This window comes from Neodiprion pinetum, chromosome 3, assembly GCF_021155775.2.
Source record: "Neodiprion pinetum isolate iyNeoPine1 chromosome 3, iyNeoPine1.2, whole genome shotgun sequence".
In the NCBI taxonomy this organism is placed as follows: domain Eukaryota; kingdom Metazoa; phylum Arthropoda; class Insecta; order Hymenoptera; family Diprionidae; genus Neodiprion; species Neodiprion pinetum.
The window spans coordinates 26,199,869-26,213,219 of NC_060234.1; the positions used below are offsets into that span (position 1 = coordinate 26,199,869).

The window sequence follows — 13,351 nt, forward strand, 5'->3', positions numbered from 1 at the left end:
CAATCACGTTGTATGTCGCTAACGAGGCAAATAGAACGACGTAACGCGGGCGTTGAGAACGGGAGGAAATGAGGGAGCGAAAAATAGAGACTATACGAGGCACTAAAGACACTGAGCAAAAATTCTTCCTCCGAACCGTGCGGATTATATTACACTGCAAAAAATATTGCTTTTCATCTTTATAACAACCGATACTTTCTCGCATAAAAAAAGTTCCGTCAACACTTCCGTTCGAGTGTTAATTTCAAACGAACAATCCCAACGATGAAAACTACATTCGTTGACTAAGTTTTTAGTTTTGTCAGCATTCAGATTGAAGGAAATATTTTTATCCTAAAATTACGGAGACAAATTCCTAAATGTCTTGAATACGAGAATGAAAAAAAAAAAAAAAAACAACAAGACTCTGCTAGTCGACTCTCACCTTCAACGTGACATTTTTATTCCTACCGACATTATTTGTCTCGCTCTTTTCAAATTTTACGATCAGAGGATTTAGAATGAGAGCCAACGTGGTATCTCAACAATTTCATTACGTTTCTCTTCTCGTCTTCTTTTCTCATCGGTTGAAGGAAATATAGCCGTGTGTGTGTTACGATAAAATCGGAATATGTAAGGTCTTTTCATATCTTCACCGCGGGTAGCAGTCGGAATGGATTCCAAATTCATGCGAATAATATTTGCCGAACATACCGCTTCCGTCGCATCCCTTATTATTAACTGTACGTTCGGACACTCAAAGGTATCTCGATTAAACCTGGAAATCCTCGGTTCTTGTAGTGCTTCGAAGACTAATACATAATTTCACCGTAAAAGTGAATTTTTCGTGCAGTTGAACGTGAATGATTGATTTTTCAAGCCTTAGGCGAAAATCGCGTTTCAAACTATTTTCACAATTGATAATTTGTGGCTTCTTTTCACCTTCTCTTACTTGACTGGACGTTCAAATCCACGATACGATGTTCCACTTCTGGATAGAATTAAATTTCAACCCCATTTCTTCGGAGCCTGATATTGAATATAGTCGTAATAGAAAAGAAAAAGTAAATTAACGCTACACGTTACAAGGTAATCAGCTAATACTGTTTCTTGAGGGTAATTTATTACCAGTTCAAGGTACTCCTTTTGCAACTTTTCATCCCTGAAGAATATAAAGATCCACACTTTTCACAACACATACTTCGAAAGCGAATAAGAAGGTGGAAACTGCGAAGAGCAGTTCAGGATCAGGAGATGTCCAACGTGCAATAGCATCATTGATCCCATGAATGTCTACAATTTCTTCAGAATTAAATCTAATTATCAAAATCAATCGAAATCAGGAACATAGGTTTAATTTATGAATTTCATTAATATTTTCATATGTGTTGTCTGTGTAAAACGAGTCATCCACTTCGTCGTCTGTACCAATATTATCCCGCGGCAATAATATCAAGTTTTAGTTGAATGGAATAGAATAGTCTCAAACATTAAAGTTTTTAAAATTTTTTTCTCATCATTCAATTATTATTCTTGTATTGTCACTATTCTTCTCTTAATCGAGACGTGAAAACCATTAGCGCGTATCATCATCGAAACTGTGAATTACGAATTATCATTCCGATACCCAGAAGGACGGAAAGAGTCTGGGAATCGATGTCTGGCACGTCGAGAACGTAGCCAATTTCACGCTAATTAGGCAGAAACCGTCAGGTGCACGACACAAAGTATAACATATCGCAAAGGGACCCTGTAGCTTTCGCCTCACTTGGTTTGCATTAGGTACAACCACGCCTGATATACCTCTGATAAAATAATTATACGATGGTGAACGCGGTCGTTTTGAATGTGCTGAAGAGTACAGCAGCCGGTGCGGTGAAGGCGTTTATGCTCTCTCATTGCCCGTTTCAATTCTGGATGGGCTCTCCAATTTCTGCAGACGGGTTAATTTCATTATAGGTACTCACTTAATAATCATTTCACACACATTACTCGGGTTGGGCTCAACTCGGCATTCTCGCTGGCTCCCTATCAACACTGGCGACAGATTCAACGGAAATTGAAGTAGACTCAAGTACCCGTATTCCGAGGGTTGAGGATCTGGCGCGAATATCGCAAGGATGCAGACGGAACGAATGGAGAGATGAACGTCAACCTGAACTTGAGGATTCGCGGAGGTCTTTTACGACCGAAATAAAGAAAATAGAATCGAAAAAATATGTGTCTCCTCGAGAATCGGGTAAAAATATTACTAGACGTGCGAAATATCAGGATTTGCAGATTAACCGGCGTAAATACAATTACTCAAATTTGTGATCTTCGAAGTTATGCATCTAATTTTTCACAGATATTACAGTATTCGGTTAATCTGACCAAACACCTTGATGATATCGTAAACAAGTCTTTTCTCTGTAGGATGATCCATATGCCAAAGTGCAATTTCAAGAATTGAACATCCACCGTCGGAAGTACGCCCATTTTCATATTCCGCTATGCGCGGTGACAATGCACCAGAATTGTAGGGCAACCTGAGCACAAATACAAGTAGAGTTGTGTGCCTCGGATGCAATGCACATGCAGGCATGGTGTGTACGTGGAACTCTAGCGAGTCGTTGAACCCTCATAAAGGTTGAATCCGACGGTGAGGGTGCCGCCATCCTCGAAAGCACTACACGCAAGAAATATCAGAAAATTGCACCCTCTGTTCCCGAGTTTATTCCGGTGCATAGGTAAAGTGCCCTGCAAAGTTAATGAGCAAATTTCAAGCACGATCGCAAGTTATAAGTTAACGGAAACGAACCGATGGAACATTCGAATATTTTCATACAGACTTCTCTAGTATCTACAACAATAACTTCATATGAAAGTGGCGAATGAGACGATACGCGTCTGGAATGAGGAAATAACGAACAGAAAACCTGTAAAAATCACGGGGGATTTTTAATTCAGTGTAAATTCGTAAACTGATAAGAAGGCATCGCGGTAACTCGAGTAAGGGATAATGCGAAAAGTGTGTCACACTACGAACCGTTGAGTTGAAGCGATTGAATACTTATCGTTAATCAAAAGCAACGGTGTAAAAATTTCGCACCCCGCAAAAAGCCTCTTCTCCACTTCTAACAGGATCAGCAAATGAGACTACCTCTTGCGTGAGCAAAGTGGTCACGTGGCTCAGCTTGGATCTCCCCTCGAATAGCAGCGCGATACTCTCGTCCGGCTAACACCGTACCGTACCTCGTGTGTTGACGTCTCGTGCATACGCGTGCTTGTAATTACTGCTTCTACTCAACCTTTAGAGAAAAACCTACCTAGTAGCGTGAACCTCGGGCAGTGACCTGTGAAAGGGAGACACTTCTCTACTGGAATATCTGCAGGTGAATCGAGGGATAAAAAAGATCATAGTGGACGTGATCACCAGAAGCGTTTCAAAGAGCAGGGAATTTGTTTGACGTAAAATGTGAAATCAGTCGGAAAAATTCACACGCCTCGGGTGGTGTTCGTAAACTTCGATTATTTAAATGCATGTGTAATCATTCTATCTATGCAATGAACCTTTGTTAAACAAACTAGCTGTACAAGTTACTGGACAACGGAGTCTGCAGTTTGTTATTCACTTCTGCTCGTGCTGACTGAAATTCTCTTCCTACGTGGACTGCAGTAGTGAGTTACTGGGTTGAGAAACAAGCGTAAAGTAATGAGCAAAATTGTTTGAACATTGTGTTTATCTCACTTCCGCTTGAACCTCGCACTTCGGGTACATTCAAGAAACTTCAACGCCGACGTCCAGGGACAAGTTTAGACTGTGTCTATAAAATGTTTAATTTACGGCACAATTTTGGAAGGTATGTATGGTTACTTTTTATCTGAGTGAAACCATTGTATACTCTCAAAAATGCGCTGACCGTATTTTCGCTCACAATCAGTCAATTCGTTGACTTCAAGCGACGGCCAGGTTGGGTTCGATTTAGTTCAGAAAAGACTCTGCGGTATTTGTTCATCGTAGTACACAGAGCACATGATTTGCGACCCAGAGTCCGATCGGTTATATTGCTGGTCACCTCGGTGTAGGCGTACTTGTTGTAGACGTAGGTATTATGCTTTTATGTTTGTGTGCACAAAGCTCTCGGATACTCCTCGATATATACAGAAATTCGTATACAGGTAGACATTCACCTCAATTGGCTATAAACCACCCTCGCATTTTATTACTCGTCAAACACACAGACCGTTGATCGTATGCTGCGATATTCGACAAGGGTTTATTTCCAGCATTAACCTCACAATCAGGTGTGTGATTCCAATCGGATTTCTGTTGATCCGACGAAATAAATACTTGTGCTCGTGGTCTTATCGCGATATTTAAATTTTAAATCGCGACAATTTTTCGTCACAGAATTCACAATGAGTACTGCCATTGTTTATTTATTTGTATTACTATCGGAAGGTTGCATTGACAATTTGAAAATATCACCGCGGTCGTCCGCTACAACTAAAAGAAAAGTGATACAGGTATACCGACTGACAACTATGTATGTGTATTTTATTTACGAGTCCACACGCACTTGAATCGTGACCAAAGTATTGTTCCGATAAAGAATTTCGCGGAAAAGCCGCACATTCCAGCTGTGGTGAAGGTGAACACCTTTATAGTTAGGCAAGTTCCTTTCCCAACGATCCCAGACTCGTTTCAAACTCCCAACTTCAATATGAGCCTCTTATACGATGTATAGACAGAGATCAGGTCGCGTGAAAAACTTCTCACGCCATTCTACACTCCATTCACACTTCCAATGGATCTTCGGATTGTAGGATCACTCACGGTAGAAAATTGTTGTGCGAAACTTCTTTTCAAGTGTCTACCATAGGCAGAAATTGTTGCTTACTTGGTTTGTGATTGCGTCGTATAAAATGGGTCGAGCTATATATACCTCAATTTTAATTACAGATTATTGCGATTCCAATGAAATTCTGACTGTAAAGAAGTCGTGTCGGTAAATAATGAAAATCTTATTCTCTAAGTACGTCAGCCACTTTTCAATTTCGTTTCCAGTATGTTGGATAATTTTTCTCATGCAACGGATTTAATTGAAGCTTTTCGTTCTTTGTAAGAATAAATTTTATTTCTCCAGCCCTTGTATAGCAGTTGCTAACGAGTTCTCATATATTTCTGAAATAATTTACCACTGTTCTGTAACAAAACAAAACAGCCGCGCCTTGAGGCAAGTTATTATACTCTAACGCATGACCAAAAGAAAAATCTTCATAACGAGACCACCGTTAGTTATTGACGGTCGAGAAGAATCGCAACTCGTGCGCAAACTTATACAATCAGAAAATATTTTTATGATTACAAACTGTACAGTACACTCAATTTCATACAATCTCTTGACGGTTTCGGCATGTGAAAAAAGTGACGCAGCGTTCGAACACCATTTTACGTGATAAAGCATGATCGTGAAGCATGCACTTGGATTGACTTTGGAAGGGGAAACCTGAGTTGGCGTGGGTATAATCGAGACTCGGGATATCAACGAGTATTGAATTTATCGACTTGCGTGACGTTCAGGGAATCTGATTCTTGGCTTTAATCGTCCGCAGTGCGTGATCTCCAAAGGGAGCTGCAGTGCTCCTGGTTACGGTAAGATAAATTTTATACGGGTTCTCGGGCCATGCTTGGATGCACCACAATGCTCCGTGATACCTATCTATGCACACTGAAAACGCCATGCATTTCAGTGAACATACACAAGTGGCGGATTTGACGTGATATGGAAGGAGCAGAATACAATGGTTGTAGACTAACACTGTGGCTACAAATACGGCTCGTTATTAATACTCAAAATTCGGCCGTCCGATACTCGCGTATGACGACCATTGTGGCTTATACGATTCGCGGTAAATCTACCTTCACTACCGTATCAAGCTGTGGCAAGTAGTAATGTTACGATGCGGTCAGTCACTTGAATAGACTGCCGAACAAAGTGTACTTTCACATACACACAAGTCGATCAGTGCTGCAGATGAAATTACCTCCTCCAGTAACTTGAAATTTCTAGTATATATCTAGGATTCAATCTGTCACTTCCTTAAAGGCTAGCATTAGTTTGAAGTACTTCGTTTAGATCATAGGGTAGCACCTCATTGTTGGCTGACTTTTCCCGATCTGCATCTTGATGCGTATATCGTAATATATTATATTTTCGAGGCATTTTCAGTACGCAAATATGTCTTCAAACTGGAGCAAACATACAAAGTTCACGTTCATGTCTACGATACGTACAACTGTGTTTATTATATCGCTTATAGCGTGGAGAATGTTTCGTGCCTTTTGTACCAGCTACCGTAGCTCAATATTTCGTACCTGTCAACGGTCATGCGAGCAATCACTTCCCATAATACCGTGTACATGTATATTTGTATCCAATATCTCAAGTTTAGATAGTTCGAATAGCTGGCAGCATAACTTCAATCGATTTGTTCCGACCTCCGCCGCTATTACAACTTGTTCGACGAGTCGATGTGTGAGCAAATACTCAAGCTACGGTCTGATTTTGTCAAAGTGAAGAAAATCACCAGCGAAAGACTGGTTCAAGTCAATAAAATGACCTCTCTGGCAGGTAATCATAAGCAGCGCAATTTTCTATCTGCAATGAAATTTACAAACATTTCAGAACTTGAGAACAAAAGCTGTGAAAGCTGTGCAATGGCTTTGAACTGGGAAGAACGGAGTTTGTTTCAATAAAACTCTCCGTACGGATTGGTTTTTCGAACTGATACCGTATATTGCATCCCTAAATTACTTAGTTCCCAATTTACCGAATTCCCAGACTACAATGGCACTGTCACCTCATCTGTTAAATAGTTTTCCAAACCTGTTTCTTATTTTTATATGAATATAGTACGTTAAAAATTACTTCTCTTCTCCAGGTAAAATGTGACACCTGTTTACTCCAACAAACATCAGGCTATACCGACGACTTGAGTCGATGCTAGTCATGGCTGCAAGCACTTTACCTCCGTCGACTTATTGTTTTATTCATTTCCCTTTTACGGCTCTCTTTTAACGAGGCGCATGAAAGAAAAAAAAGCTCAAGTGAACCATTTCTTTCCGCGATAGAGATATCGATTGCCAGTCAAGCTGTGAGTGTCAAGTAACAATGAGCTTCCGTCTTTCTGAGTGCTGTCTGGTGAGCCAAAGAGAGTGAAATAGTTGGACTGGATATTCCAATACCACGTTTCAAAGCGAGCGGGCTCAAAGGGCGGTATATTCGAGCGAAATAGTTCACTATGTATATTCCCCTCACCGTAGTCTGAAACTATCAAGCATCGCCGCCACGATTTGTATCCTTCTACTAAGTGCTGCAGGTATAAGTACTTGGAAAGATATCAACGAATTAGCATACTGCGTCTAGATAGCAGTCCTGGTAGAAAGCGATAGAATAATTATCTGGATGCGAATCGATGTCACGTGACTTTATACTATTTACCAGGCACCCTTTGTTCGGCTGAATGCCTTATATTCAGTGATAAACTGTGTTGCTCAAAGACTATAAATGTGAACGGAACTATATTTCATGATGAGCATCTGACGAAGTCATTGCACGTTTGAGTTCAAATCCTATCGAGATGTACACTTGAGCAAAATTAATACGAACCGCTCTGTATCCGTACCTTCGACTCGCCGTATCTTTATCTTACTTTCCTGTGGAACTAATCCCACGGTAGAATAACAGAGATGAAGGATACCACAAATCTGACTTCATCACACGCAGCTGTTTCCGTAAATGGCGGTTGCTGAGCTGGTATCGCCTGATCAACGAGTTCTAATTACTCTGTAAAGGTTCGAACATCTGATTCAGCTGTTATTAATTGTTCTCATGTACGGATAGAAACTCAGTAATAATAACTCCGGTACAGATTGCAAGAATGATCTCAAGTCTGTAGAGTAACTTTAGATATGACGTGTTTTCGGATGGTCACGATACAGAATTTTTTGTAAATAAAGCTTGACACCGTCTCAAGTAGGTAAATTTATTGCAAGATACAGTGCCACCAAATTGCTGTCAACCTAGCCGCCTACAGCTATAGTGATTACTTCACTAACTTGTGAATTTGTGCTTCCGGGCACACAGTTTAAATTCTATGAATTTGTTAGATAGATTAATGAAACTTGAACTGCGCTTCATCATCCACAAAACTATTTCAGTCGACAATTCCCTGAAACATACATCAACAGCGACGAAATACAGATGAATCCAATACATGATGGGCTTCAAAGGGCTTTTTTTACAATTTCCAAGTATAAATCTGCTCACGCGAATTCAACACCGAACACTTTTCTCACGATAGTGAATTATTTGAAGAGAAACTAAATTCATGGTATTCATGACAAGTTCTAATTATCTTGAGCTAACTTTGCCGGAGGCCAGTCACGGCTGAAGTTATTCAAACTCTTTCGCTCGAATTTCCCGACGTCTGTATCCCTTTCAAACCCATTGAAACCCTGCAGCCTCGTAGAATGCAATGATGTAGCTACTGCTTCATAAAATACAGCCATACAGGACAAATAGAGGGTTGAAACAGTACAACGGCCTCAGGTCATAAGTGCGCTACAGTGGCAGAATTTGGGGTGGATAGAAATATGCCGTCAATTACAAACGCATTGCGATGATTACTCTCTTTCGCATGGCTTTATCATGGTTATATTGTGTATACTTACAGCAACAAATATTAAAATTAGTACGTATGTCACGCACTAAAAACAAAATTATAAAAGGTGAATAAAAAACCCTTCGAATTTTCGAGCAATGGCATAGTAATACTTTCAACTTGCAAAGCGAATATTTAACGCTCCCTTGCAGTCTGGAACTCGGCACCAACCAAAAACATTTCAAAGTAAAATACTTGATGAATGGATGAACATTCAGATAAACTTTATATCATTCAGAAGGTGTCGTGCAGATTCCCGGCAAGGAAATAATGGACAGGTAATTCGTGTGCACGTAGGTATATTCAATGTGTGTACCACGGGCAATTCCTCACGTATTCAAGTAACATAAAATTATTGGCTGTTCGACAAAAGCCGTCTATTGAGACTTTAATCAAACAGGTTTAGCCTACGGTATGTTTCCCTCGAAATATGGAATTAAACAAATAACCGAAAATAATCTCAAATTACCTTTTCCAGACACAGTGTAAATATACCGCGTTTCATTCTCCCAATGTTCAGAGAAACCTGACTATTATGGCAATCTATATGGATCGCAGTAGATATCCAACCAACATAATATGGAAACAGTGAGCGACTCATGGTTATAGAGATCGAAAAATACATTTGACAAGAACGTGTCAGGTTCGGATCCACAGCATCCAAAATTTGTTTTCGGCTTCTTATTTTCCACACGGATTTCACACGTTTCTATACGTACATTGTGGCATTTTCAGCGGTTACAGAATACGTAGGGACGAAGCTTTGCTCACGTTTGTTTGTCACGTGTCAAGAACTGTCGACCTGTTCCGCCCTCCACCCGCTGTCATCCGGAAGCTCAAGGATTTTCCACCGCAGTCTACAAATGGAAACCACCGTCACCAAAGGGTTCGCTAGTTTTCCACGGTTCTCTGTTACCAGTAGTGGTCGGGGGAGGTTGAAGGGGGGTGAAGGGTCAAGGCGAGGCCTGCTAATGGGCGAACATTTACCTCTGGCGCCCCTCTAACTATGCCACCAAATCCAACATTTATGTCGGGCGTATGGAAGGCTCAAGAGGATATTCATATGCCTCTGGTGACTGGAAACACGTGTAAGATGCTTATATCTATTATAATTCCTAGTATCCTTGACTCCAAACGTAGATCAAACAACCTACAAGATTCGTCGAAAATCCCGATCCTCGGTACTTCGTTAAATCCTTGTTCTCCGAGGAGCTACTTTGCGAAGATCTAAAGGTGCTTTCGTTCTTGAAATATCTAATTCAATACGACTGCAGGACTCCACTTTCTTACGTTTTTGATGTTGCATTGGGGCGAAGCACAGCTGAATGCTCCGATTATTGGAGTTAACCGCAACCACTCGTCACAATTCGCCAATTCACACGCCAAATATAAAATCAATCCTTCCTCTGATGCCATTCTTGTCCACCGTCATACGCTTCGCTTGCAGAGCTGTATATTTGACGGTTTATGTGTCTACGCAGTGGCGCGGAACAATAGAGCTTGAATTCTCGGATTCAATGTGCGTGCTCGTTCGCAAGCGGAAAGATGTAATGGGACTCGCGTCATTAAAGTTGGTTTTGTCTTTTGTCCGGCTCGTTTACATTATTTGGGTACCCGTCGATTCTTACAAGTGCACAATAAAACTGCGTATATCGACTCCTGGAACACATTCTGCCCGTATACTTATTGGAAACGCTGATGGAGGAGTATGAGAGCATCGTTTATGCGTCAAATTGTAACAAATGAAAAAGAGAATAGAAAGTACCAATCGATTACGTAACAATGTCTGACGGTAAGTTCGTTTGATCAATGCTCGTTGAAAATAAAATGTTGATGTTAACGCCCTGAAGTTGTATGCTTGTTGCAAAACCATTACCCTGTAGCTACACTTGACATTCATTTTCCGGAGTACTACTTCTAAATCCAGCCATTGACTGGAGTTTAAAAAGTTTCCTAGTCTCTTTGCGTTCTTTAACAGTTTACGTGTGTTCTCTAGTGACATTTTTTCACTTAAACAACGAGGAATCGTCACTATAGAAGTTAGTTTGTGCATGGTATAGAAATGAAAAGACCCACTCGAGACGCGAGGCACGATTCTCATCTCGAGCCGGTGCAGTGCACCTGTCCCTCTTCTTCTTCCTCGCTGGATTCTAAATCCAATCCCTTATTAAATTGCGATCTTCAAGCCCTTGAAGCACTAAGTATCTTTGCCGTTGTTCTTACCCTTCTTCGGTGAATTAACTCAATTTCAATGATCCGCAGAACTGCGAGACATCGTCTATGTTCACCCGACGTTCACTCTTGATACTGAAAAACGTAATCCCGTACAGAAATGAGTGCTCTCTAATTATCACTTGGATATTCCAAGACAAGTGTCACGTTTTCCCTAACTTTTGCTACACGCATCTGAACTTCCTTTCAGATCAATCGTAAATCGTGCTCAGCTAGTCTTTGACCGCTAGTGAACTGTGACTGATTCTAATTACCGAAGCGAAAATTTTGCCGTCAAAAGATTGCCAACGGTGGAAGATTGACTTTGGAACTAGCTTCGACTCATTTTTCTAGCGCAAAAGTGGTATGTATCTTTTTCGATGGTGGTGGAAAAAAAATGATAATTCCATTTTCAGATCCGTTGAAATACTCGGTAAGCATCATCAACCAAAGAATTCATCAGAAATATAGTTTGCTAATTCCGTACGAATTCCCTGGTGACAGAGATCCGACAGAGGCGAATGGAGAAACACAGGTTGGATTAGGGCGGGGCATGAGAAACGCTAACAATTAATCAAGTCTTTTGAGCTAAACTTGCCTTCACAGAAGCCGGCTGCAAATACAGGGTTGACGTTTAATCATCTCCCTTTTATACTAGCAAGCACTCGCGCCGACCGTATAAAATGTAATCCTTCAAATTACTCACCTCTTCTTCTATCTTCGGTAAGCAACAAATTACATTCACCGATTTCCTTTACGCTCATGCGACTTTTGTGCGTTCGATTTCTTGTCAAATAACTTCCAGAATAATTACCATACGAGCTTGTCTGTAATTGTCGGAATGAAAGGACACAGTATTTTTCTGGGAAATGTGGTGTAATATTGTAATTTTTAACCGTTGAAGATTACGGGTTCTTCGCGAAGCATTTCAATTCGGGTTGACAAAACGCGGAGAAAAATCAAACCCTAGAGAAATCGTGATATTGGGTGAAAGGGAACGTCCACTCGAACCGGTATTCGTCTTCAATAACAACTCTGATTGTGAGTGGGTATTCCCGACGGTATTCTCAGGTTAGATGAGACTCCACCGTTATATGTGAGTTGCAATAAGCTTGAAGAGTAAATTTCAAATAGCAAATTGAATTTATGGTGGCTAAATAATAGAAACACCGACGATTGTGACAAAAATACAAAACCGAAGTTTGCCCTTGTCAGCAATGCTGCTGCAGTCACGCAAATTTTTCATGAAAGCTGTACTACTTTAAAAGCTAAGCTACGAGCAAAAGCTACTCGCCTCGTCTCCAGGCGAAGCCTCTGCATATGTCAAAGTTGCTCGCGAGTTTTCCCCGGATATGAATCGCTGAAAGTTGGAGTGAAAGTAGCGAGTCTCCCCTCGCAATGTAGCCGACCATCGGGGTTGACAACTGGCTTATAGTGTGGTAAGATGTTCTTTACACTCTATGGAACCTCAATCATGTGGTTCGTATCTAAGTTCCGTGTCAAAAAGCTCTCTGTGACACAGTATTTTATACGATTTTTGCAGTGAGTACGGTAAGGTAACTTTACGTTCGCGCACGTGACTTTTTGCCATCAAATTATCTCAACGGCACGCGATACTGTAAAAAGTAAAGTGTTTGGAGAAGCACGCGATGCTCTGCACCGAGAATGTTGAAGTTTTTTCATCATCCGTCTAAGATACGGGAGGATCTGCCAGTATACGTGTGTTGGGAAAGATCAAGGCACATTAACTTTCTGCAAGTAGCACAAATGCTTTCTGCGATGATGAAGAAAGCATGCTTTTCATTCTACATTGCATGCTATTTTCAATTAGAGTACAGAAAATATAATTAAACTGATATCCGCCCCCCAAGAACTACACTTACAGTTTTGTTAAGCCTTTTAAAAAATTTCTTATTCTCATCTTTGCTCGAGTCAAGTCTTGTCATAGTCAATAATTAGACTACGGAATTTTTTTTATTTTCATTACTTTTTCCACTTTCACATAATATTTCAACCTTATTTACAATTCCACAAAACGTGGCATCCTGCATTACTCATCCGAATTCTTCCAATCAAAGCCGTGAAAATCTCTGATGTCGAAATACTCTCTGGCCAAAATCTATGCGCAAGATGAAAATAAAATCAGAGAGTCGGATATACTACGGCATAAGAAGGCCAAACGACTGTTGTAATGTTTTTCTAGGCATTATAATTTTTTTAACCGTACATCTATAATAAAATTATGACTACTCTATTCCAACGCAATTGTTCTATTGTTAAAACTGCACACATGGCGAAATTTATATTAAAGAGATGAAACGAGATCGTAAAATGTGCTGAATACTTTGATCCATTCATGTTTGGAAAATGTCCAACTACTGTAATGCGACAGAAGCTATTCCCCTGCGTACCACTCGAGTAATGTCGAACGATTTCACGTTACGCATCATCT

At 40.5% G+C, this 13,351-nt stretch overlaps 1 protein-coding gene across 5 annotated transcripts in view; it reads right to left on the reverse strand.

Annotated features, from left to right (window-relative positions):
- Nucleotides 1–13,351, reverse strand: part of Tusp (WD40 superfamily protein Tusp) — a 47,005-nt gene that overhangs the window by 32,226 nt on the left and 1,428 nt on the right. The gene's annotated exons all lie outside the window — the stretch shown is intronic.